Source organism: Rattus norvegicus, chromosome 12, assembly GCF_036323735.1.
Source record: "Rattus norvegicus strain BN/NHsdMcwi chromosome 12, GRCr8, whole genome shotgun sequence".
Lineage (NCBI taxonomy): Eukaryota > Metazoa > Chordata > Mammalia > Rodentia > Muridae > Rattus > Rattus norvegicus.
The window spans coordinates 17,857,978-17,883,226 of record NC_086030.1 but is presented as its reverse complement, the minus strand read 5'-3'; the positions used below and the strand labels follow the sequence as shown (position 1 = coordinate 17,883,226).

At 47.9% G+C, this 25,249-nt stretch overlaps 1 protein-coding gene and 1 long non-coding RNA gene across 4 annotated transcripts in view; one reads left to right on the top strand and one right to left on the bottom strand.

Annotated features, from left to right (window-relative positions):
- Sdk1 (sidekick cell adhesion molecule 1) overlaps window positions 1-25,249 on the top strand; it is a 986,485-nt gene that overhangs the window by 594,688 nt on the left and 366,548 nt on the right. The window lies entirely within an intron of this gene.
- On the bottom strand, window positions 75-4,813 carry LOC134481157 (uncharacterized). Its single transcript, XR_010056467.1, has 2 exons — window positions 2,450-4,813; window positions 75-2,336 (listed from the first exon to the last, which is right to left on the bottom strand). It is a non-coding gene; the product is annotated as an uncharacterized LOC134481157 (long non-coding RNA).

Below are 25,249 nucleotides of genomic sequence, written 5' to 3'. Positions count from 1 at the left end.
GCCTTGAGAGTTTTGATTTTACTGGGTTACTAGGAATTGTGACTATAACCCCAAGGGGCAGATGGCTGCATGAGGCTGGGGTGGCATTGACCAGAGAGTCTGCCGAGATGGGAACACCCTGCTGGTGCCATGTGGCCCACCAGTGCTGACACTAGCATGAGATGGTGTTTCATTTTCTCATTATTTCCTGCCACACTAAAGGGCGTGAAACTACTCCACCATCTCATGTAATAGAAATGATAAAAAAAAAAGATATAATGAAAAGATAGACAGGCAGAGGCAAGGATATGCAGCAGAGAAAAGAGGAAGGTGGATGAGTTGTGACAAAGCCTGAACAAAAAAGGAGAGATCTGCAAGGGTATCCCTAACCCCTAATCTCGGGAGCTTCTTGGGGCAGAAGGTATGTGACGGCCCTCGAGTATACACACATGCATACACATCATAAAAATAAATAAATAAGTAAAAAGACAATTAGCGGTGTCAGTGGCACAATCCTCCTTGGTGTAGGGACGGGGCAGCAGGTAGTCTACCACATAATCCGAAGGATACAGGTGGCTGAGCTCCAGCCATGGTGGTACAACTGACCCTGGGGAAGCTGAGGCAGGAGGATCAGGGGGTTGAGTGAGCGCAACGCCAGTCACCACCAGACGTCTTTCAGGATGGTAAGATAGAGGCACCACTCACGGAAGGTGGTTTGTCAAAGAAACATTGACTGGAGAAAACAGGTGAGGGGGTGGCTATAGAAAAGATGCACGGGTGCTTTTAAGAGACGCAAAAGAACATATTGCCACCGCTAAAAGTGGGCAGCTTAGAGGTTACATGTTCCCTGTTGAAATAAAAATTCAACAGACTGAAGAGAAACATGAAAATAACCGAAGAACAAGCTTGGAAACGCTCCTAAAATGTATCAGAAGTGCACCAGGAGACGTGCTGCACATTTAATACATCAGTGGATTCTGAAGGTTGAGCCTGCACTGCTGACGTTCAGCTCCTTTTACAAATAAGGCTCTTACAAGTAGGAGGCTATACAGAAGGATTCTGGATGGTTTTCCATAAGTGAAGAAAGATAAATTACAGGCTTGGAAGTGGCTCACTGGGTAGAGCACTTGCTTAGAATTCACGAAGTCCTGGGCTCCATCCCCCAGCATCACATAAACCACCAGGCAGAGTGGTGCACTCCCGGCTCAGGAGGAGTTGGCAGGGGAATGGGGAGCTCAAGGGCATCCTCTGCTATGTGTTGGATTTGAAGCCAGTCTGGTCTGGAGACTCTTGTCTCAAAAACAAAATGAAAAACAAGAAAACAAAAACCTATTCCTCGAAACAGAAGAACAATTAACTAACTAATCAATTAGTAGGATGTCAATAAAATGGAAACGAAGTTAAACAAGTTATCTGAAAAGACCTGAGGGCAGGGGGGTTCTTTGGCAAAAGTTCTGAGGATAAACTCAGAACGTAGAATTCCATGTTCCCTGCCGAAGACAACGTGAAGGGACGACAGTGAAGGCTTCTCCAGGATGGGCGACCTGAGGAACTTGCCCGGTATACTTGCGAATTAATGAATGAATCACGGGTTCCAGCAGCCAGGAAACCTCAGGGCAGTGGAGAGTAAGGAGCAGGAAACTGAGCTTCGGTGCATATTCCACAGTGTTTCCTGTTGGCAGTGCCAATGAGGGTAAAGGTCTGTTAGCATCAGCAAGCAGCGATGTGGGGGAGCATGGGAGAGGGCAGTCAAGTTGGGAGACTGCAGTCTATAAACGGTGCCTAAAACGTGTGAAAGCTGATAGGACAGTAGGCGTTTACATCACAGGTTCCAAGTAACTAAGGGTGGGCAGGATGGAATGAAGTAAATCTTGTCATTCAAGGTAAGACAGCAAAAGAAGGTTAAGGATAAGTAGGAGCTGGAGTGTGCACCACTCTTGCAGAGGACCCAGGTTCTCCTCCCAGCATCCACGATCTGGTACGTCTCAAACACTTATAACTCCAGCTCCAGTAGATCCAGCAGCCTCTTCTGGCTCCCAGGGGCACTCGGCACACGAGTGGTGTGCATACATGTTGGCAAAACACTCCCACACATAAAGATTTTAAAAATAAATCTTCAGACAACAAGACAGGCACATGACAGAATAAAAACGTACCCGACCTGGCCTAGCTGCTGATAAATGGCCAACAGCAGCGTAAGGGAGGAAATGGTTTACTCCGTCACACTTCCGCATCACAGTCCGTCCTTGTAGGAAAACAGGTCAGGAACTCAATCAGGGACCTACAGGCAGGAACTGAAGCAGAGGCCATGGAAGAACAAACACTGCTTACTGGCTTGCTCTCCATGGCTCGATCACCTTGCCTTTTTTTTTTTTTTTTGGTTCTTTTTTTCGGAGCTGGGGACCGAACCCAGGGCCTTGCGCTTCCTAGGTAAGCGTTCTACCACTGAGCTAAATCCCCAGCCCCTCACCTTGCCTTTTTATACAAGCCAGGACCACCTGCCCAGGGGGATACTGCCCATGGCATCACAGACCCTACCACATCGATCATTAATCAAGAAAACACCGTAAAACGTGTCTGTAAGGGAGGAAGCTCCTCAATTAGGTTCCCTCCACTGAGATGACCCTAGTTTATGTCAACACATACACACCTTGATGCAATTATGTGAAGTATTTTTTTTCGTTTGATTTTATTTGTTTGATGAGCTGCTTGGTTGGTGGGTTGGTTGAGGCATACATGGTTTCGTGTGGTGCACCCAAACTGGCATAAGGAAGGTAGATTTGTGCATGACTGTGGCCAGACAACCAAAATAGAATTTGTATGCAAAATAAGAAAGCCAGGGCAGTGCGGGAAGCCATAGTTCGGTGGTAGAGCATTTGCTTAGCGCACCCCCAGCCTCTATCCCTAGCACCACAGAATTGAAAAAGAAGGGGAGGGGAGGGGGAAGAGGAGTAAAACCTTCAGTAGACCTCATTAAACAATAATAATAACAAAGCAGGAAGCAGAGCTGAAGATGTTGTTCAGTTAGTAGGGTGCTTGCTAAGCACGCCGGAAGCCCTTGTTAGTGTGATGCTGAGGACCATATTTTACGCTGGGTGCATGGCTCGGCTATGGAGCGATTGCCCAGAGTCCACCAGTGAGAGGCTGGGGGCGTGGCTCAGCTGTGGAGCGATTGCCTAGAGTCCTCCAGTGAGAGGCTAGGGGCGTGGCTCGGCTGTGGAGCGATTGCCCAGAGTCCGCCAGTGAGAGGCTGGGGGTGTGGTAAGTTAGTGACCGAGCACTTATCTAGCACGGATGAGTACTGAAGTCAGTCCTCAACTCCACAGAAATAAAAATAATAAAAATAATTAGCTAAAGTCATGAACCACCTAAAAGAAAAAGGGTTGGATCAAAATATAAAGTGCCCTAAAAAGAAGAATCCTTAAATGTAATTTTAATCTGCCTTGCCCTGACAGCTGAGGATGCTGAACGCTTTTTAAAGTATTTATTGTCTTATCTTTCTTGTCCAGTCCCATGGTCCATTCATTAAAAACTGGTTGTTTCTTTTCTTGACGTTTAGTTTCATAAATTCTTCATGAACTCTAGAAGCTGGTCCTTTTTCAGATATAGCAGGCAAGGACTCCCCTCATTCTCCAAGCTGCCATTTTGCTTGATTGGCAGTTTCCTGGGCTTTTCATTTTTTGAGGTCCCATTTGTCCATTTCCGGTTTTCCTACACTGCAGGAAGATACTCAGAAAGTCCATGCCTGTGCCTGTACATTGAAATGTCCTCCCTGTTTTACCCCCTAGCACTTTTGGAGTATCGGACCTTACTGATATTTTCAATAGAGGTGTTCTACGATGTGCCCAACACTGCTCCCAGAAGACATGGTTACTAAATGAAAATCTTAGCCCCATGTATGGGATAGCTCCTTATGAATTATTGGTCATGGAGTCTCCAGACGTGCCCAAAACAACACAGGGCACTGTCGTTGCCTTGGTTGCCCACCATAATTAGATGTTAAGACCCTATTACTGAAGCCATGGTTCACTTTGAGGGGCAGGATAGAGAGAAATCAACCTCAAGTTAACCAGGAAACTCCCTGCTGGTTTGCTTATATAATGTCAGAGGTACTTGCTGGCTGCTGGGGGAGGAAGGGCATCAATGGTCTTGTCAAATGGTGGATCCTGCCTGCAGTAACACCGACCTGCTGGTAAGATGGGCCCAATGATGCAGTCTGGGTAACCAACCAAGTCCTGATCCAAATGAGGCTACTCGACAGGAGGGATTTCATGCCTGGTTTGGTAGAGCTGGCCAAACGCCCATGACTGGGGAGAGCATACGCCCCAGCAAGAAACATACTGCTGTCGCCTTGCTGAGCGGTCATGTTACCAAACGGCATCCTATATGTATGCGTATGCCCCTAGGTCTGTGTTGCTTTTGAACTTGGTCAGGTGTGCTTAAGGTACGTACCAGTATCAACCAAACACAGCCCGCTGCTCCTGCAGGAAGGCTGATTAAATGCCCTATTGCATATCTAAAAAGCCATCTTATTCTCGGAGGTCAGAGATGCGCCTCTCACAAAGATGAGGCGAGATCCAATTTCAATTCGTACTAGTTGACAAGTCCCGGGCTCACAGTGCCTGCGAGAACGCCTTTAAACAGACTTCGCCGTGCGGTTTCATTTGATGTCTCTGTAAAACTAGATCCTTCCCTTCCTACTTGATTGTTATGGTGCCCACAGGAGGGCTGTAATCAAGGTACAAGCGTCTGGAGTTTGGGGAACTGCTGTGTGCTTCAGACTGAAGAGTTTTAGCTGACCCCCCTGCTGTTTGGGGTGCCACCAAAAAAGAAATGGAATGAGTAATTTGGACACAAATGGTAGACAGCAAGACTCATTTCCATACTGGGGGAGAGCCTGAATGTCTTCACGGGAGGGGTATCCGCTCATCCAAACCCTTATGTGGGACGAACCGTTCTTCCCGGGCTGCCTTGCACAAGCCTGGAGTAATTTGCGCAGATTGATTTGTAAAACATTCTGAATCAATTAAAGCTTTAATCAGCAAAGTAGCAAACTTCACACGGCTTGTGGACTAATTTTACCGTCTCCTGTCAATGTAAACCTAAGATAAAGTAAAACCATTAAGAGGATGCAATTATCTGTCCTGATTACCGGGTCGGAGGCGTCGTTTGTGTTGGTAAGTCCCAACACGAAGGTGGGCATTCCAAACAAAACAATCCCGGCAGCTGTGGCACGCAGGAGTCCTGGGTGACTGTAGGCTCTGTCTCCTGCAGGAGACTGTTTATCAAGCAGGGACTCCTGGGTCTGCTGTGAAGCCAGCTTTGGAAACTGGGTTGGAAAACAGGCTCTGCCAAAAGCAGCAGGAGTACACACACACACGCACACGCGCACACACACATCTCGTTTGAATCACCACGTCAACAGTTCTGTCTACTTACATAGGCAATTGGAAAATTGGTTCCCTTTATCTAGATAAGCTCCCAGAAGTAGCTACATATTGGAACCACGTGGGGGAGCTTGGGAAGGCTTCAGAAACCACCCAGATCAATGCCAGCAAGCACCTGGCAAGGAAGCCAGGCCTAGGGCTTTCCAAAGCTTCCTGGGGGATTCCGTCTGTAGTCGGCTTGAGAGACACAGTTTCGAAGGCACTTTGGGGCCAGTGCCATCTCAGCCTGTTGCTATTGGAATGCTGGCGGAATCCTCCGCGAGGAAACACCTGATGATCATTTGCTTTCCCAAACAACCTTCCCTGAGGTGGCCGACTGTATCCCGTAGAACCGTAGCGCATAGAAAACTTCTTCCTTTAATTTCTTGTGGAAATGATGGAGGTAAGCCATACAGCGTTCAGATGTCGCACCATGGGCACACTTGGTTTCCGTCTTGGCTCCTAGCCATCTGGGCTTTTGCCTCTTGAGAACAGTGTGCTCTAAACACTGGTGACTACTGGTGTGCAGATGACTTTCGAGGCCCCCGTTTTTTTATACTCTTGGGTCTCTATTAAGGGTGGAACTGCTGAGTCGCAGGGTATGGACCTGTTGGACTTTGGGGGCGGTTGGTTCTTCCAGTGTTTTCTGTATAGTTACTGTCCCATGCTGTTCTGCCCAAGGTGCTGGCAGGTACTGGTTTTTCTGCCCCTTGGCCAACACTTAATTCTTATTTCAGTGCTTTCATAATTAGCAGGCTAATGCGTGAAAAGTGGTTTCCTTTTTAATGCAACTCTGCCTGGAAGTAACCCACCTCTAATATTTTAATGCACAGAAAGAGACTGATTTATGTAAAACCTGGGCCAGGGCCTCCAAGAGCTCTGTATACGTGGATATGCAGTGAGCTCACATTTGCAGCTTTGAGTCCTCCAAACTTCTGTGGCCTCCACAGCCTTCCCCTCCTCTGTAAGTTCTACTCTATAAATGGTTTCACCTTTTAAAGTATTCTCTGTGTGTGTGTGTGTGTGTGTGTGTGTGTGTGTGTGTGTGTGCTATGCACATCTGTGTCTGTGCCAGTGTTCACACAGGTATGTGCACAGAGGCCAGAGGAGGAGGTCAGGTGTCTTGCTCTATCACTCCCTGCCTTACTCCCTTGAGACAGGGTCTCTCACTGAACCTGGAAGCTACGATGCTAGCCAGCAAATCCCAGTGACCCTCTTGTCTCTGCCCCTCATGGGACTGGTGTCCCGGGCAAGTACACAGCCATACCTAGATTTTTACATGAGTTGTGGGGTTTTGAACTCAGGCCCTCGTGATTGCACAGCAAGCATTCTTAACCACTGAGCCACCTCCCAACCCCATAGGTATAAAAAACAGGCTCTTGTGGTATAATGCCGAGCACTCCCGTCAATTAAATTCTCGGTAATCTCTCTGAATGTCCTCTTAGCCTCACTTTGTACTTACAGACCAATAATTTTTAAAGATCACTTGCTGTCATCTTACTTGGGTTTTGGGAGAGAGGAGGTGAATATATATATCGACAACAATCATAGCCAGAGAGCTCCCTGAATTCTTACTCTGTCAGGAGCGGGTAGGAGCTTAAAATATGATCTTAATAACTGATCAGGACAGAGCTGAGAGCTGCAGAAAGTGTTAGGGCTGAACCATTGTGTCCTGGAGCCGATGAAGAGCTGTGAGCTGCCCGTCTCCTCTGTAGATGCAAGGGACGGGAGCAGAGCCTCACAGGGAGAAGAAGGAAACTCTGACAGAAAAGCACACACACACACACACACACACACACACACACACACACACACACACACACACTCACTTACTCTGCCTCCCAGAGATGGAGATAGACCCAGTACGTAATATCAGCAACTAAGCCCCATCCTCTACCCAGAGGAAGACTGAGCCTACCATGTAGCAGAAGTCACATTGCACAGTCAGTATTAATTAGGCTAATTTCCCTGCCCCTTCAAGAGACATTTGTCGTTGTCTCACGACTGAAAGTTGGTCTCAGATCCCCCATTGCTGTTGCCTAAAGGACAACAGCTCAGGGTCTCTCTCCAGCTTCTGTTTTCTTCCTTCCTGGGGACCTGACATCGCCGTCGTCGTTGTCGTCGTCGTCATCGTTGTCGTCATCGCTCTTCTTCTTCTTTCTTCTTCTTCTTCTTCTCCTTCTTCTTCTTCTTCTTCTTCTTCTTCTTCTTCTTCTCCTTCTCCTTCTCCTTCTCCTTCTCCTTCTCCTTCTCCTTCTCCTCCTCCTCCTCCTCCTCCTCCTCCTCTTCCTCCTCCTCCTCCTCCTCCTCCTCCTTCTTCTTCTTCTTCTTCTTCTTCTTCTTCTTCTTCTTCTTCTTCTTCTTCTTCTTCTTCCTCTCTCTCTCTCTCTCTCTCTCTCTCTCTCTCTCTCTCTCTCTCTCTCAACATTAACTCAGCCACACCTCTCTCCCTGGAGAGGAGGCAGATAGAAGGGTATGGAAGTGGCAGCCTCCCCAAAAGAGAGGCAGCCCAGGCCCAGGTGTGAGAACCAACGTTAGGCCCTCACAGCGAGCAGCAGGCTGCCCTTCGCTCTGCTGGCAGAGAACTAAACCTCATGTTAGGTCCTGAGAGATTAACCTGTGGGTAGGGAGACTCACTGGATCTCTTTGTTCCTCTTCCCAATACGGCTCCACTGACCAGATCTCCTTTTTTTTTGACCTCTCACTATTATCTACTGAGGACCAGTCGGCAGGCTTGGCTAGTTAGGGGTCTCTCAAGCCTCGGGCTCTAACTCTAATAGCACCTGTAACTCACCAGTTTCGTTCAGAGCCCAAGCACAACCTGCATCCTTCCCTCCTACACCTCCCCAGACCGGACATTTCTATCTGCTCAAGGACCCACGGGAGGCTCGTGAGGAACACACATGAATAGCACACAAGAACGACAAAGAGGAAGCAGGTGACAGGAATGTTACCTGAGCTGTTGAGCGCCAACAAGCGAGGTCCCAGAATCCATCCTTAGTCCACCAATGAAACAGACGAGAAATGGTGAAAAGAGAGAGAGTAATGTATTCAATGTGGCCACACTGAGAAGAGGGACAGATAGGCCCAGGGACCCTCCAGTGTGGCCACACTGGGGAGAGGACAGACAGGCCCAGGGACCCACTAGCTCAATCTCAGGGTTAGGTTTAACAGAGGACGACAGTAAACACGGTTAAGCAGTCCTGGTCAAAACATGGTCCCACTCTTGGCTGGCGTCACTGTCTGGCTCTGATCTCCTGCCAGGTGGTTTGAACCCTGAAGTCTCTTCCTAGACTGACACCAGGTTTCCTCACTGTGGAAAATGCCCATTTCTTGGGGTCTGTTTTAGTAGCCTGTCAGCCAAAGGGAGGGGTACAGTGGCTATAGAGCAGCTCCCTCTGAGGATGTTAAGGTATACCACTCTCTAAGGCAGTGGTTCTCAACTGAGGGTTGCAAAAAATCTCTAACAAACCACCAACTCTGTCTCTGGAATTTTTCGCAGTACAAAACCAAGGACCTGCTTTACATGAGTCAAGAACTCTAAAAATATAGGTAATTCCTCAGGCCTCTGGGAGTGACAGTGTGTGGCCAGTTGTTAGCAGAGTAGTTAGGGCCAAAGCCTGCCTGGCAGAGGTAACATGTCAGGTTTACGCAAGCTACCAATTAGCCAATTATATAGAGAGATGTAGCCAGGTAGGAAGTCCATCTTTGGTGTCATGACGCAAAGCTTAAATTTAAATATGGCCAGAGGTATGCATAGATAAGCAGCTTCGGTTCAAACAGGGTCCCACCATTATTTACCCGTCAGTGTCTCAGCTCCAGTCTCTCCTGCACAGTATATGACAAGTGCTCAGAACGCTGTGGAATATCTGGCTGGGAGAGTCTGTCCCATAGCTGACACTGGGCTTTGGTTTCATCTCGCAGCACGGCATTTCTGGGGGGAAATTCTAGTCTTGGGGACCATTGTTTCAATAGTCTGATAGAGAGACACACAAGTATCTCTCTAGAACAACCTTGTTCCTGCCCGGCTGGTTCCACAGTGTGTGTCAGATGGATGAAGGGGGACCAGAATGGTGGTAGCAGGCTGACACAGAGCCCCTGCCCCTTCCCTTCATCCATGGGGCACAGTATGATTTGAGAGAGGTAAAGTGTTTTTTGGAATGCCAAGTCCAGCTGCTCACTAGGGAATCCTACCATTTCAAGCACAGCAAGGCTGTGTATGAAGACTAGGGGGGAAAGACTGGGGATATTTGCCAAAGGCTTCTACCGAATGCCAAGCTGGAGAATCTGAATGTAACCTCAGTCATTCTGGGAGCTGGTTTGTTGAGAGAGACAGGCCTACCATCCACGGCTCCCAGCCTGGTTTTCCTGGTTAGTCACTGACCTTCCTGTCAGGCCTTAGGCGAATAGAAGTAGCCACCTCCTACCTGGTCTGTGATTCTGACAGATGGACCACAAAGTTGCCAGGGGAGGGGCCATGTGTGTGCATGGCCCTTCATTCCCAGGGCTAATGGGAAGTCACATTGTTCCAAGCCATGGCCTGAGAGCCAGGAAAGGGCGTTCTAATCAAACCCAGAAGAGGTATGATCTTATCCTGATGCCTTCCTGTGAGATAAAGACTGACCTTCACGAGTTCAGTATGGAGAGCTGAACGAAAACTGACCTGAAGAAGGGGAAAAAGCACGGAGACACAACAATACATTGACTTTTTATTTTTATGGAAAGCACCTGTTTTCTTTTGTTCCTCTGTGGTTGAATGTGGCGTCTTTCACATGATAGGCAAACACTCTGTTCTGAGCCGTGCCTTCAAGCCCCTCACTGGAGGATTCTGGGCAGACACTGCAGCCAGTCACTGAGGATGCAAGCTGCCTTGGTTAAAAGATACTTTAAAAATTGAACTTGCAATATTTAATGTATTTTTCAGTTTTTAAAGAGTATTTTTTATTTGTTTTATTGTTTTATCTTGAATCTTCTTTAGGACTGCCTTATTTCTTAGCTATTGTTTCTTACCTGTGCCTCTGTTTCTCTCTGTAATAATATCTTCTTTCAGTTCCTTCTCCTCCTCCTCCTCCTCTTCCTCCTCCTCCTCCTCCTCCTCCTTCTTCTTCTTCCTCTCTCTCTCTCTCTCTCTCTCTCTCTCTCTCTCTCTCTGCCCCCTGTCTCTTTCTCTCTCTCTGCACCCCCCTCTCCTCCTCTCCCTTTCCCTCTTTCTCCCTCTCCCTCTCTCCCTTCCTCCTTCCTTCCCTGAGGGGGATAATATCATTTCTGTCAAATCACTACTCATCCTTTATAACCTTCTGGAGATGATTGGAGTGCACGCATTGCATAAAGTCTCTCGTAAAGCCCTACATCATAACTCAGGAGTAATTCCCGTGTGGATGTTCGGCAGAATGCTAATCCTAGCATATTTAGGGTCTGTGTTAAAGGGTTGCATCTGAGAGGAGAGTAAAGTTCAGAAAAATTCTCCGGTCTGCCAAGTCAGAGGTCAGCCCACAAGTCTCAAGGAAATACAGCGAAGACCCTGGTGACACCCAGCAGAGGACTTCAGTTAACTGTTTACTAATAGATCACAGATAAACCCGTCAGCAGTCATTGATCCTGAGAAGCACACGTGTGTGCAGTCCCAGTGACTTCAGGAACTGATCGGGGAAGGGAGTGTTTCTATGCAGGATGCCCTGTGATTATTAAATACCGTCCTGCAGACCCTTGATGTATGACATTAAAATGTCCCACAGAGGACTAGAGTTTATTGAAACAGAAACAGGAGAAGAGAGCCACCTCATCAACATGGGCTTTGCGGACCAGGTAACACCTGCTGAATTTTGCTAGTTTTTGTTAAAAACATAATTTTCATTACTATTAGATAAAATAAAACAGATGGGCATCTCCCCAGCCCAGTGACGTAATGGCTGCTGCTGTGGTCAAGCCTGGTTCCTTCATCTGTAATTTTCTTCCACAAGAATTCACTATTTCTTTTCCAACTTCTATGTATTCATTGGCTTGCAGCGCTCCTGACTGAGCCCAGGGCTGTGCACGCAGGCAAGCTCTCTGCTACTCATCCCCATCCCCAGTGCCACGTCCTCTTTAAAAATTCTGAGGCAGGTTCCTAGGCTAGCCTGTAACATTCTATGTAGTCCAAGCAGGCCTAGAACTCCTCCTGCTTCAGCTCCCCAAGTAGCTGAGAGGACACGGACAAACACTCTAGTCTTCCTTCCTGATTTCAGACACGAACCTCACTGTACAGGTGATAAACAGTTACCACACTTTTAAACTGCAGGCATACCATTCACCGGTGACTTGCATGCAGGTGACTTTGGGGACTGCTGTTTATAGCACTTCCCGGATACTTGGGAGATGGCTCAGGGGGTCAAGTTCTTGTCATACAAATCATGAGGACCTGAGTTTAGATACCCCAGAGCCCACAGCAGAACAAACAAACGAACAAAACCAAAAAACAGATGTGGTGATTCTTTTTGTAATCTCAGCATTGTGGAAGCAGAGACAGGAGGCTGCCTGGGCCTAGCTGACAAGCCCGTCTAAGCTACCTGGCCAAGTCAGTGGACCCTAGACCAATGAAGCTCAGCCTCAAAACACAGAGTAGGGGGCAATTGGGGAAGGACACCTCATGTTAATATATGACCTACACATACATACACATACACACACGCATGCATACATACATACACACACAGAGAGAAAGAGAGAGAGAGACAGAGACAGACAGACAGACAGATAGATAAAGGGTTTCCTAGGGCACCTTCATAGCCTTCTGCCTGAGAAACCTCTCCATTGCCTCTTTTTGTAGCCTAATATTCTGAGCAGAGTAAATGGTGTGTACAGCATCATTACTCTGTGAGGGGAAAGGCAGATCACTCCTTTACATCATTAGACATCAGTAATACGGAAGAAAGACAGGGAGTTGATTGACGTTCCCCACTCAGGAAAATGAGCTAATTTTGAGGATTCTACAGACGGGTTCTACTCGGCTCCCAGGGCATTGTAAACTGAGACTGTCTGTCTGTGGGTCTTTCTCGTCTTCTCTCTTTCCTCCTTTCCTGTTGCTTCTTCAAAGTAGGAACTCAGACAGCGTTCATTCCCGTGGCTTCTGTAAGACTGAAATCGATCCCAGAAGGACACGGGGTGTCCTTTCAGAGGCCACTTGCAGCATGCCTGTCATTTTGGGTGCCACTTCCTCCATCCGCTCTGATCACGGCCCTCTCCCTCCAGCATCTCCTTTCCTGGTGGGCCTCATACCAGGCCCTTTGGCTGCCACGAGGAGTTTATAGTTTTCCTGGCAGGTCAGAAAATGGCCCATGAGGTATTTTGGTTTGAGACAAAATCTCAGCCGTCCCCGGCTGCCCTTGAACGTGTTATGTAGCCCCCTCCAAATGACCTTGAACCCCTAGTTCTCCTAGCTCCACCTCAGGGGAGCTGGACTACAGTGCGTATCACCACTCCCAACCCATGTTGTGCTGGGAGTGGACCCCAGGGCCTGGCACACTCCAGGCAAGCGCTCTACTCACTGAGCCACATCTCCAGCAGCCATGCTGATTTCTAAGTTTTTAGAAAGTTAAGACTTTAAGAGAACCCAGAGAAGGACCTTGTCTCTCTCAGGCAGTCAGTCACAAGTCTTCGGGAATGCTTTGCTGCCCAGCAAAAGGTGGGGGCTAAAGTGTACATTTAAATTAAAAACCAACCTAACACGTTGCCTGCAACCTTTAACAACAACAAAAAAAACCCACATCGGTTCCTTTTTGCTCCCACAGGGTAGCAAATGAAAATGCCGTTTAAATTGTTTTATTTGAAAGAAATGTCATCTGATATTTATTGTTCCTTGAGTATTGCAAGTTTAAAAAAAAGAAAACACCTCATGGATTTGTTTTGGACCATCTATCTAATGCAAAAAGAAGGGCTCTGGTAAATGGAGCCTGTCACCGCGTCAGTAAAAGTAGAACTGGAGTGGGGTTGGGGATGTGGCTCAGCTGGCATGGTGCCTGGCTGGCATGTGTGAAGCCCTGGGGTCCACCCCCAGCAGAGCGTAAGCCAGATGACACCTGCCTATAATCCCAGCATCTGGGAGGGAGAAACAAGGGAAACCATCATAGCTACACAATTGGAGGCCAGCCAGCCTGGGTATCATGAGACCCTAATGCCGAGAGAGAGAGAGAGAGAGAGAGAGAGAGAGAGAGAGAGAGAGAGAGAGAGAGAGAGAGAGAGAGGGAGGGAGGGAGGGAGGGAGGGAGGGAGGGAGGGAGGGAGAGAGAGAGAGAGAGAGAGAGAGAGAGAGAGAGAGGATAAGAAAACAATACGAGGCATTTGAAGATGCACTCATTATCCTTTAACACACAGCCTCAGTCAGCACTCAGGAAAGTTTATGTGGAGTCCTATAATAGTTCCCTTTTAAGACTCTGTAATGACACTATAATCTAGAGGCCATGGTTTCCATGGGGTTTTGATGTATTAAACTTAACTCTCTGGTTCTATAAATGTATTCTAATACATCAAATAATTGCCACTTCTCGTTATTTTTATAGCTCCTCGCCTCTACTAAGCTGAGGTACTGACCTTGTGTGCCAGTGGCCAGGGAACAATGACGGCTATTGGGGACAAAAAAAAAAAAAAGCACTCAGTGACCAGACAGCTGTTATACCACATGCAGGAAGGCTGAGAGGAAGGCTCAATATTTAAGACTGGGTTTTTATCCCTGCTTCCCATTTACTGTCCATAGTTGTGTATTATCCTAAATGCATGGTCACTGGACTCAAGGGTCTGTCCGTCCTTCCTTCCTTCCTTCCTTCCTTCCTTCCTTCCTTCCTCCCTCCCTCCCTCCCTCCCTCCCTCCCTGTGTGGAAAGGTCAGATTGTGTACAGAGTCCAGAGGTCAACACCGGTGTCTTCTTGGGCTGCATCCCATCTGATCTGTCGAACCTGGAGCTCACCAATTCAGATAGTCTGGCTGGCTAAGCTAAAAATAAGAGAGGCAGACTGGCACCTGTGAGCCCCGGGATCCCCTGTTTGCTGTCCCCTCCCCAGTTCTCTGATGACGAGCATGTGGGCTGCTGTTCCTGGCCTTCTTTCCTGGGAGCTGGGGGACCAAACTTGGGTCTCTGTGGTTTCACAGCCAATGGACTGGCTGAACCATCTCTCTCCACGTTTATTACAAATATACTTGGAATCCTAAATAATTCTAGGTGTACAGAAAAGCCACAGAGCCAGAGTCCCTGAAAACGCTTCACCCAGTCTCCTGTAATGTTAGCCTCGTGTCTAATCACAATACATTGAACAGATTAAGAAGTTAACATGGGCAGCTCACAGGGTTTTTTTCTTTTTTCCTTGAGTAGTTCTATACCAATCCACACCAAGAAAGACACGACATGGAATTTAGTTGTTATGTCTCCCTTTCCACCCAGAGGATGTCACTGTGTCTTTGGTTGACGTGGTTCTAAGTCTGTGGATTCTCAGCAGTGAGCAGGCTCAGTCTACTCACCTATGATGCTTTCCACCTCTCCCCTCTGTAGTCTAGAACCGTGTGTCCTTTTTGCACGTGTGGATGTGTGTGCACACACAGGCGGAGGTCAGAGGTCAACACCAGGCACTTCCCCAAGTCACTCTCCATCTTGCTTTTGAGACAGTCTCCCATGGAAGCTACAGCTTGCTGTCTCAGCTCACCATGCTGTCAGTGCACTCCCAGAGACTGCTTGTCCCCCCTCCCCCCAGGGTAACAGGACACACATGGCCCCGAGGCTTTTATGTGGGTTCTGAGGATCCAAGCTTAGGTCTTTGTGCTTACACAGCCTGTGCTTTTCTGACTGAGCCATCTCCCCAGCACCACCACTCTAAATGTTTAGCAAAGTGTACACTGTTTCCTTTGACTTTTTAAACCTAATTCTTCTCTTTCCTTTCTTTTATTCCCTACCCTCTCCCTCTGTACATCCTCTGCCTGCCTGCCTGTTGTCTCTCGTCTTTCTGTCTCTCCATCTCTCTCCTTCTTTGCCGTAATAAATGCTAGGCCATTGCTGGCAAGTCAAACACACAGGTACTCCTCATGTCCTGATCTTGTCCTCTGCCCTCATGCTAACCCCCCTGATTTGTCCTGGATGATGTTTATAGCTCTTAGACACGCCTGCATATTAAACCATTTCAGTTGTGAGCGAAGACAGCTTGATTTCCTTTTGGAGCGCCACATTTCAATTCTGTTTTATTACACTAGGCTGAGACAGGGCCTCTCGTTGGCCTCATAGTCTACTTTGCCCAGGAGGCTGAGCTTCCTGGCAAGTGAACTTCCAAGGGATCCTCCTATCTCAGCCTCTTATCTTATAGCCCTGGGGTGGCCGGTACACACTGCCGTGCCCTGCCTTTCATGTGGCTTCTGGGGATCCAAACTCAGGTTCTTATACTTTCGAGACATGTTACTGACTGATGCATCCCCAGCCCTTGGTCTTGTTGTTTCTTTCCCATCCCTCTCACACAGTCAAATGTTCATTCTTTCGGGGAGATAGAATGGGGGGTGGGTAGCGGGCTCTGGGCAGAGATTCTACAACCCTGCAACTGCCATGTTGGGCGAGGCACTTCCTTAAGATCCCCACCAGTCTGCTCTGCACCACTCAGAAGACCTTCTGCAAGAAGCTGGTGGCTGGCTCTGAGACATTAACCAGCCCCTTGAGGCTGCTCTGTGGGGTTTCATACACTCACAGGGCCCAAAGCTGTTTACCCAGCAGCTCTGGAAACTTTTAGCTGAATCCCTTAATGGCCTCTGTTGAGTGGCAGATGTCCATCCAGACACAAAATCACACTGGTGTTTTCTATCTGGAAGTGCTCTCTCCATCTAGATTTTTCTAGATTTCAGGCTGGATGCTTGCTCTATGACAGATCCAAGGAACACCCCTGGCCTGCCATCTGCCCAGAACTTTTCTCGTAAGGGGGAGTGATGCTCTTGGAACGAAAGTTCCTAACAGCCATTGCTGCTATTTACCTGTGACTTGATTTTCCTCAGCCCTTTGGTCTTAGCCAGTCCCTCAAGAGATGCTGCCTTGTTCTGAGGGGAGGGGCAGAGGGCACACACTGGGGCTGCTTCTCTGAGGCTGCCTCTCTTTTCCAGTCCCCTTTTGAGCTAGCTGCTCTTGCCTCAGGAAGCCAACTGCTCCTCCTCTGATCGGATCTCAATTCTCAAGAGTCTCTCAGCCAGTGTGCTTCCTTGAGCTCTCCTGTTATGGGGATTGTTGTTCTTCAGCTAGAAGAGGGGTGACAGAGATGGAGGAAGGCAGGAGACCCTAGTTACTAATGCTCTCCTACTCGGGCCCAGGAGTTGAAGACAAAGTGGCCCGTGAGATTCCACCATGCTAGAAGGCTAGGTAGGAGGAGGGCTCTCAACCCTGCCAAGTCCTTCATACATAGGAGTACTCCTGCTCTGGCACTCTGGCTGTCTGGCTGTCCTCTTCCTAAACCAGATGCTGGGCGTCCAGCTCCAGGCCGTTCCCTGGGGCAGGTCTGTGGTGTGATCCCCCACCTTGGTGATCTCTGCGATGGCAGGATGGCAGGGCACAGTGTCATGTTTGTAGTGTGGATGGATGGAGGCCAGAGGTTAAAATCAGGTGTCTTCCCCGGTCCTTATTTGCTTCCCTGATTTGAAGCAAGCTCTCTCACTGAACCTAGACTTCACTGGTTCCCCTAGACTGGCTGGAGAGTGAGCCACCAGCATCTACCTGTTGCCTACATCCTGCACACACACTCCTGTGCTCACCTCTCATGCGAGTTCTGCAGAGCTGGACCCAGGTTCTCAGGCTTGTGAAGCAAACACTTTACTCATGCTGCTATCCTCCAGTGCCAAGGAACAGACTTTCAATACCTGATTTTCAATTCCTGCTTAGTCTTTAAAACATTCGTTCATTCATTCATTCATTCATTTGAGGGGAGGTTGGAGAGGCCCACCGAGCCATGTCACCAGCCCTTAAATTTTGATTTGAGGATCCAGTACTCTGGATGTGGAAGAAATTGTCACTCCATGATAGGGACTAAACCAAGAAAAACCCAATATTAAAATCCCATATCAGCACTCATATGCTTCAAATGAATAGAAGCTTTTAAAGGAAATGGGTCCGGGAAGTCCTTTCACTCTGGTTGTTATTTTTATAATTTTAAAATGTGAAAACAGAGGCCACTGATAGCTCCTAACATCCCAAGGTGCTTAGATCTTAAAATACTGAACGTAGTCCTGAGAGATGGCTCCTTTGATTAAGAGCACTTAGTGCACAGCCATAAGGACCTGAGTTCGAATCCCTAGAACCCATGTAAAACACTGGCATAGTTGGGTACACCTGTAAGCCTGGCACTGTGGGGAGGAGAAACAGAAGAATCCCTGGGGCTTGCTGGCCAACAGCCTAGCTCTGGGTTCAGGGAGAGACCCTGTCTCTGGAGAATAAGTTAGAGGGAGATAAAGCGGGACACCTGATGTCCTCCGCTGGCCTCTGCATAGGCACACAGAGAGACACAGACACAGACACGCACGAGTGAACACGCACATCTGAGTACACCGTACACACAACCCCACACACAATGCCCCCCTCCCCACCAAACAAAACCGATCCTGTAAGAGCTGCTTCTGATTTCAGACTTCAAAATGTACCCACAGCAGCAGATTCTAAATGGCCAATGAAAGACTCTGGAAGAAATAGTGGTTAATTTGCTCCCTCTCCTCTCTCCTCTCTCCTCTTCTCCTCTCCCTTCTCTTCTCTCTCTCTCTCTCTCTCTCTCTCTCTCTCTCTCTCTCTCTCTCCCTCTCCCTCTCCCTCTCCCTCTCCCTCTCCCTCCCCCCCCCTCTCTCTCTGCCTGCATAGTGCCCTTGATGAAGAGAATCAACTGCCCTTCCCTGGGATTTTTATGAAGCTGAAATGACATGTGAGTCCCTTCATTTTGGCATCTCTAGACAACTGTACCCAGTATTCCCTATCTCTCTATTAATGAGGATGCTCTTATAAACTATTTGCCTTTATCTTAAGAAAAAGGGTTTTCCTGCAGTGAATGAGCTCACTCCCTCAGGCCCCTCCCACCTTACCCATAAACCTTGATACTTCTTAGATCCAGGAGCAAACTGTTGACTATTAAAGTGGTATCTTTAAAAGATGTAGCTTTGGGGCAGAGATGTGTCTCGTTCATTAGAATGCTTGCCTAACACTGGGAGCCCTGGTTTTGATGGCCAGCATCACAGAAGCCTGTCCTGGTGCCACACACCCAGAGCCCTAAAAAGGTGAGATGATCAGGAGTTCAGAGGTCATCCTCAGTTATGTAATGAGTTCAAAGCCACTCAGTGCTCCGTGAAATCCTGCCCCACTTCCAAGGTTAAGCTTTGGAATTATGGTGACGTGGATTTAGATCCTGTTTATAAGCAAAACCCTGACCCATCAGATGTAACGAATCAGCAAGCACCCTGACCTGACAGAGACCCCCAACGCTAAGCCACTCTGACCTATAGTGTAGGATCACACTGGTGGCATGTGGCACTAAAGAGATGGCTCTGGGGTTAAGAAAACTTGCTGCCCTTACAGAGGACCTGGGTTCAGTTCCCAGCATCTCACAACCATCCATAACTCCAGTTCCAGAGGGCCCAGTGCTGTCTTCCGGTCTCTGGCACTGCATATACCCAGATGCTGACACCGATGCCAATGCTGTCTGTGTGTGGCCACCAGCCACTCCGAGCCATAGTTTCCCCACATAAGGGATAGGCTGAAGATCAGCAGTGACTCTTTGCACATTGCAGACTCTCAAGTTTTTTTTTAAAAAAGTATAAATGAAGACAGGAAAGGTCCGAAAACACCATCTGTCACCTGTCACATGTAACTTTGGAAGATGTACAGACGTGCACAAGAGTGGACGACATGCAGAGACTCCCTTTGCGCAAGGCATGGAGGCTCCCTTTCCCTGTCAGTGACACATCACAGGTCACCACATGCCTCTTGCAGATGGGTTCCACCGTTCGCGCTGCGCAGATTTCTTCTGGTGCTCTGCGCACGTGCGCAGTGAGTGACTTAGAATACATCTTTGTGGGAAGTGAATTTGCAGGATTAGAAGGGCTGAGTATGCGAGAGTCACTCTTTTGTATGTGTGTCTTTGTGGGTGGGGCTGGGGATGCAGACACACATGTGCTGTGGTGAGTATGTGGAGATCATAAGGCAACTGTTGCGAATTGCTCTGCTTTTCATCTTGTTGAGATGGGATCTCTCTTGGTGTTGATGTTAGGCTAGCTGGCCCAGGAGCTTCCGGGTGACCCTACCACTCTGTTTCCCATAGGGGTACTGGATGTGTACCCCAAACTCTGTCTTTTTTTAAAAAATGTGGTTTTGTCAAGCTTACATGGTGGGTGCTTTTATCCACTGAGCCATCTCACTGACCTGATGGCTTGATTGTCAATCTGACCCCGTTGCGAGCTGGGTAGGAGATTAATATAGCACGTCTCTGGTGCATCTGTGAGGATGTTTCCAGGAGCGATTAGATTGGGAGGCCTCGGATGTAATCAATGCTTCTACCCAGTGATAAGACTCGACAGTTGACTGGGAGGTATCGGGACTGTGGAGGGTGGGACCTGGTAGGAGGAAGTGGGTCTTTGGGGGCGTGTCTAAGGACAGCGTGTCTTATCCCTGTCACTTATTTCTGTCTCCTAGCTACTATAAAGTGAGCAGTTACTCTCCATTGTCTACCATGCTTTGTGTCTCCCCACCACCAGAACCAGAACCCACCTACCATACTCTGAAACTATCCGAGATCATGAGCCAAAGTAACCTTTCCTCTGCTAGTCTACCACAGCTGCACAGTCTAATGGCACGATTTAAATAATGGGCTTAATTACCATATTCACTTGGAGAAAGACTGCATTGTATTTCCCTTAAGATATATCTGTTCATATTCCCACACCTAGGATTTTTGGAATAAAATTATGTACTTTTTTTTTATTCTTTTTTAAATGAGTGTTTTGTCTGCGTCTTAGGTGAATTATGCACATGCAGTCCCCAGACAGGCCAGAAGAGGGCACTGGGCCCCTTGAAACAGGAGTTATAAATGGTTGTAAGATGCTGGGGACCAAACTCAGGTTCTCTGTAAGTACAGCAAGTGTTTTTAACCCCAGAGCCATCTCTCCAACTCCACACTTAAACATTTCTAAATTCTTTGATACAGAGGAGCATTTCCCTCTCCAGACAAATAGTGTGTATCAAAATTCTTCACATTGAAAATGTTTGTCTATTTTCTAACAATACACAGAAACTTTTAGCTGCACACCAAGTCCTCCCATTGTGGGTGTGAAGACCCCGTGTGTCAGAGCCGATGTGGTACAGTCCCCTCTCTGCAGACAGGCAGAGTGAGGCATTAGAGGGCTGGGAAGATCTCCCTCTGCAGCTTTTCCTCTCGCCCACTTTCCTATATTGAAGTCGTCACCTTTTTTATTCCTATAGGAAGTGCTGGTATTTTCCTCCTAACATCAAGGCTACCCTGTGACATTTAAATTTTGTTCTGTGAAAGTACAGCATGCATACAGAAAAGTCTAAAGATCTCAGTGGAGGAAATTATCCTCAGGAAAGGCCTTTATTGTCACCACCTGGGTCAAAATCTAAAGCACTCATTCAGATTTCTCACCCTAGATGCTTGCAATCATGTGTGTGTGTGTGTGTGTGTGTGTGTGTGTGTGTGTGTGTGTGTGTGTGTGTGTGATGTGTCTCAAGTGTCTGCACATGAGTGTGTGTTTACACAAGCCATGTAGAACAGAGGGAAGATCATCATGTGTTTCTGTCAGTCTTCAGACAGATCTGTCACCAAACTTGAAACTCGCCATTTCAGCTAGGCTGACTATCCAGTGACCTCCTGGTCATCTTTCTCTGTTTCCCACCAAAGGCTGGCATGACAGGCATATACAGCCATGTCCAGCATTTTGCATAGATGCTAGAGATTTGAATTCAGGTCCTCATGCTTGTGCAGCAGTGACTTTACAGACTGAGCCATCTCTCCAGCTCCAACCTTAGGACTGCTGCAGAGGCCATAACTTTGACTCTAGAATCCCGAGCCCTTCCTCAGGGTCCAGGTTGCTCCTAAGTCCTTTAGAGACTGTTCCTCTGTGCAGTGGTGGCCAGCGGCCAGCAGTTCTCCTGCCCTCCGCTCTCAGCCTCACTTAGCCATTCCCTCAGTGCCTGGGATGGACAACAGGTTTAATCTTGTTGTTCAGTCAATAGCATTTTGCATTATCTTCCTTTCTGTGGTTAATGTGTCGTCTTCCCCCTTTTCTTCCCCTACACAAACACTGACATGCCTGAAGTGCTTTCTCTGCTTGCAGAGAAGTTATAGCCTGGACCGTAGCAGAACAGCACCCTGATTAAAGTGATTAAAACTATATACAGCATGCATAATTAACCTCTGCACGCTTGTCACCGTGAGCTGATGCGCCGAGCTGATACCGTATCTGTCGGTGGCAGCCAGCGTATGCTACATGGACATTTTTTTTCCCCCTGCAGAATTTTAATCACTTGAGATAAAGAGCAAGGGAGAGAGATAGATCAAGGCCGTATTAATCCTCTCAATGGCTTTATAATTTCCCTTCTTTTCTACGACTGGTAATCAAGAAAAATAATGCTGACTTAATCTGTAGGCCAAGGTCATCTTGGCCATGTTCTCTAATGGGAAGGATGTCGCCCCGAGAGTCCATAGGAACCAAATGTCCCAGGCTTCTCAGGACAGACAAGTGAATCCCAACCTCAAACAGAAATGACCTAAAGCATTTGCCACAGCATGGACAAATCCGCCCAACGACTGTTGGAGTCTGCACACAGGCCCCACGCAGCCATCAGTGATGGCAAAGCCCCAGATGAGCTTCAGTAGCCAGCCAGAGGTCATCGGGGCGAGCCTCTCCCTGATTAGCAGTTGGACAACGCAGCTGGAGGGGCAGTGCTGCAGCTGAGGGCAAGGTGGCCCCTGAGTGAACTCTGACACCTTCTTGGAGAGTTGCCAAGCTCAGAATACAAGTGCAGGGATGTGGTGCAATGATCCGAGAGCACTCCGTGACATTCTGTGACAGTGCCTCTGTCGCAGTTTCTCTCTTCCTCCCAGCCCCCCTTGGTTTTTTTTGTTTGTTTGTTTGTTTTTAAGAACAAGCAGACAGATGGAAAAACAAACAGCCCCAAAGCACCTGAACACAATTTGGAAGAAGTCCCCAATCCTGTTGGGGGGGCTTATTTGGTTTCTCCCACCAAAACACACTCCAGGGGTCAAAGTGACAGTGCTAACACGACCTCTACAGAAGGACTCAGAGCAAGCTGGGAGAGCTGCCAGGGGCTCTCTGCTCTCCGTTAGGATCAACACCCTGGCTGTGAAGGCAGAACCCGTGGGAGGCTCTGTGGATCTTAGGTAGCACAGACGGTGTCCAAATGAAGCATCACCAGACAAAGGAGGCCTGGAGAGCTTGCCTCACATCTACACAGGGTGACGGGGGTTGAGTTCTTACCTAGCATGCATGACACCCTGGGTTCCATCCCAGCACTGTATAAATCAGATGTGGTAATGTGTATCTAATAGCCTAGCAAGTGCACAGTCATCCTCAGCTGCATGGTAAGTTCAAGGCCTGCCCCGGACTGTAGGAGACAATCTCAAAATAAACAAATAATAAACAAATAATAAATATAAATAAATAATTACCTGAGGGGAGGTCTTAGAATGACTGGATATAACTGGCTATTCATACTAGAGGACAAAAGGAGGAACAATCTTCACTGAGGCATATAAGACCTCAGAGTGACTCTCTGGGGCACAGACATGCAACAGGAACCCTCTCCCTGTGTGCATCTCACCTATTAGGTCCTCAAACCAAAAATGCTAAGGTTCTTTTTTTTCCTCTGAAGCACAGCTTCCCGGTGGGCCGAGGAAGCTTAGGGCTTTGCGGTTGAGGCAGCCAGGGTGGGTGTCATGAAAGGCCAGGTGAGATGTCTCTCTGCTGTTGGGATGCTACAGGCAGGGTGTCCTCAGGGTGGTTGAAGGTCAGTACCAGGTTAGCCAAGGAGATCCCCAGAGAACTTCTCTCCTCTTTCCCTTGCAGTCCACCCTCACACCCTGACCCCTGCTGACCCCTCCTCAGTAGAATTCATGCTTGGATTCAGCAAACACAATCCGTTTGGATTCCAGTCCTTTTGAATTATGATGACCTGACCCGGCCTGGGATGAAATTTACCCTCGCACTATCCATGGGAAAGGTGCGTGCAGACAGTCTAGACGGTAAATACCAGGTGGGGGCCGCTCGGCCTCTGTGCATGAGCGGGCCTGTTTGAAGGACTTATGTACCACCCATGTCACTATTTACAAATGAACCTTCTTTTCTCTCCCCTTTCTTTTTAAATGAAAACAGACTTGGCAAGGCCCCCTCTGAAAACCGCTTTGTAGCTATTTGTTTGAGCAGTTAAAATGAGTGAAATTGAATTAAAAAAAGAAGAAAGAACTCTGCAATTTCAGCTTCCTTTGCTCCCTCAGAGTCACTAGGCTGCACTGATATAGAAAAGCAGTTTAATCATCCACACCGAACGCATTGTTCTCTCCCCTGTACTGCGACTGCAAGAACATAGCATCCCCAAAGACCGTGAGGAGGGCCACATAGATGTGGTCCCCGTGAGAAAACCAGACACAGGGATAGCCACGTTGAGTGGCTGCCATGGGGTGTGCTGTCAGAGGACTTTCCAATGTGTTATGTGGGGTCCGGGGATCTCTGGGTAGGTACCTGGGGCCTTCAAGGGGCAAAACAGAGATTCCCTGGAGACAACAGGCAGACACGTTTCAACAAACCCTCCCTGGGGCAGTCACCTCTTTTCATGTTGGGGTTCCTTTTAAGATTTCTTTCAGGGAAAGGAAAGAAAAACTCTTAAAGTTAAAGAAGTTGCTTCTAGCCTTTTGCTCTGGGGTATTGGAACTGATAAAACTAGACTAGAGCTCATGGCTGAAAGGCCCTGGAAGAGAAAGCTCCCATACAGGTGTGTGTGTGTGTGTGTGTGTGTGTGTGTGTGTGTGTGTGTGTGTGTGTATGTGTGTGTGTGTATGTGCATGTATCTTCAAGTACATGTGTGTTTGCATGAACATCTATGTACATGCATGCATATGGGTGTAATATGTGTGTGTGCGTGCATATGTCTATGAATACATGTGTATACAAGCACATGTATATGCATGCATGTATATACATGTGCCCACGTGGACATGGATAGCTACATGTATTTGCAAAGAGAGCTCTTTGTCATATGGGGCTGCTTCCTTGCCAAGTGAGTTCCAGAAATATGTCCCCCAAGGTTAAACAGGAATCTGTGACACAAGGGGGCATGCACTGAAATTGTAGTGGAGCCTACTTAGTGAAAGCTTCTGCCTTCTGTCTTAAGGAGTAGCCTGTGTTGTGAAGACAAAACCAGACACTGGAGCCTTGATCTACCATCTACCCTCTGCAAACTCCTTTTTTATTTTTATTTTTTATTTTTTTGCCTCCTGAGTAAGAAGACCTTATACTCCACCCCACCCCACATTCCCACTGCTCTTGCCCTACCCCCACATTCCCTCCTTTTACCTCTGGACCTCATCATTGTACTACAAGTGACTTAATACTTTGACTGTTATGCCTCTTTCCCACAATAAAACTTCTACATGGTATCAAGAATTCTGCTTTTAAGAAGTGGAGATGTAGTTTATTGACAGAACCCCTGCCTAGAATCCCCCAGTGAGGGGCTGGGGTGTGGCTCAGTGGTAGAGCCCCTGCCTAGAATCCCCCCAGTGAGGGGCTGGGGTGTGGCTCAGTGGTAGAGCCCCTGCCTAGAATCCCCCACTCAGTGGGAGAGCATTTCTCCA